Consider the following 1,887-nt stretch of genomic DNA (forward strand, 5'->3'; position numbering starts at 1 on the left):
GGCCTCTGCAAGCAAGTCCCTATGGTTAGAGCATAGAGGGAGGGGGAGGGTAGAGCAGTTGTCTAGAGAGGCCAATGGCGACCAGAGTTCCACGAGCTATGTTCAAGAATTTAGTCTTTATCCTAAGCACAGTAGGAAGGTTTGTAAGCAGCCCAAGGCAGAATCATCTCTGTGTTTGTAAAAGATCATCCTAATAGTAGTATGGAGAGATTAGAAGGCACTGAAGCTGAATGTAGTGAAAAACTCTTAGGAGGTGCTTGCACTGGTCTGATTAAAACATGGTGGTGGCTTAGATGTGAGTGTTGGCAAAAAGAAAAGGGAGGGGACTCAAGATTTACTTCCATTGTTCCCTGAAACATGCATAACAGCCAAAGTAAAATCAAACCTACAGTCTGTACATGAGGGGGTCTCTGAGAATCAGGATAGAAAAGAATCCAAATTGCCTCCTGTCTACTAAGAAAGGATTAGAGAACTGAGTACACAGAAGAAAAATAAAATTAGGTGTAGTAATTCTGATTCACAGACACTATTTCCTGGCCAGATGCTGCTGTGGAAATTTCAGAAACATCCGCTAAAATCATAAATGAAAATCACATATTCGTAACATTTAATGAGAATACAGGCTGAATTTACAGCCGCTGAATGTGCAATATGGATGAAGATGTTGATTTACCCATGGAAGATGGAAATATATATGATAGAGGAAAACAATACCCTGAAATGTGATAAACATTTGCATGAAAATGAGTCACCACAAAAACTTGAAACTTCAATACTTTATGCACCAAATTATCTTCAGAGCAGTCAAAAAGAAATAATCATAAATAATAATAGTGCATTTTCCTGCCATTAATTTTTTTACAAAACTTCTGTTGACTTCGGTGAAAGTTCTGCATCTAGAATGTGGCCCAGAAAATTTATAGTCTGTAACTCAGAGACCAAAGACCTTGAACATCAAGAAAATCTCTTACCCTTATTTATATACACTGTTCTTTATCACAAAGGAAGAGCTGGTACCCATTCCAAGTAACCAATCATTATGCAAGGAATATTCTGACTCACCCAGCATCCTTAATCAGTAAGTGCTGTGCCAATGGAAAAAGAGTGGGAAGAAGTCACAGCATCCATTAATAAAAAATGACGGGGGCTTTCTATCAACAGAAGCATCATTAGGAAATGTATGGTAGGAAAATAGTAGGCTGTAGATTTGTGGTGGCAGGGATGGCAATAGAATACTAACATTTATACCCTCTTAACCACTTTGTTTTAAAATGATGCTAGATTTCAGGTAACTGTGCTTAAAACAGCATTTTGCATCTTCAATTTCTTGTTAAATTCCTGACTGCAGACTCAAAAGATGGGACCACCTTACCTGATTCCTTGGCCCTCCCTACAGCCTCCAAAAATAAATATTACTCTTTATTTTCCAGTTTTATTGAGATATAATTGACACATAACATTGCACATGTTTAAGGTATACAATTTAATGATTTGATATATGTATATATTGCAAAATGATTACCACAGTAAGGTTAGTTGAAAAATACAGAATGCTTCATGAATTTGTGTGTTATCCTTTCACAGGGGCCATGCTAATTTTCCCTGTATCATTCCAATTTTTTGGTATGTGTGCTCTCAAGGCTAGCAGCACAGATGTTTCTAACAGGTAATTGAATGTCATTGTCTGAGCCTATCTTCCATGAAAGCATTGGTCAATTCTTGGAAAAAGATAAATCAGATATGAAAGGGAATGACCTCACATTAATCCAATACTTTCTTGAACAGTCTCCTCTCTTTGTTGCACTTCTACTCCCAATCATGAACCCTTGAGTAAATAAAGAAATTATGATTCACATTTCCAATAAAATGTGCAATCTGTATTTTGAC

General features: G+C 37.0%; 1 non-coding gene across 1 annotated transcript; it reads right to left on the minus strand.

Annotated features, from left to right (window-relative positions):
• Window positions 1-1,539: 1,539 nt before the first annotated feature.
• Window positions 1,540-1,651, minus strand: LOC118914970 (U6 spliceosomal RNA). The gene has a single exon (XR_005025818.1). It is a non-coding gene; the product is annotated as a U6 spliceosomal RNA (small nuclear RNA).
• Between the last annotated feature and the right edge of the window lie 236 nt (window positions 1,652-1,887).

This window comes from Manis pentadactyla, chromosome 4 (genome assembly GCF_030020395.1).
Source record: "Manis pentadactyla isolate mManPen7 chromosome 4, mManPen7.hap1, whole genome shotgun sequence".
NCBI classification, from domain to species: domain Eukaryota; kingdom Metazoa; phylum Chordata; class Mammalia; order Pholidota; family Manidae; genus Manis; species Manis pentadactyla.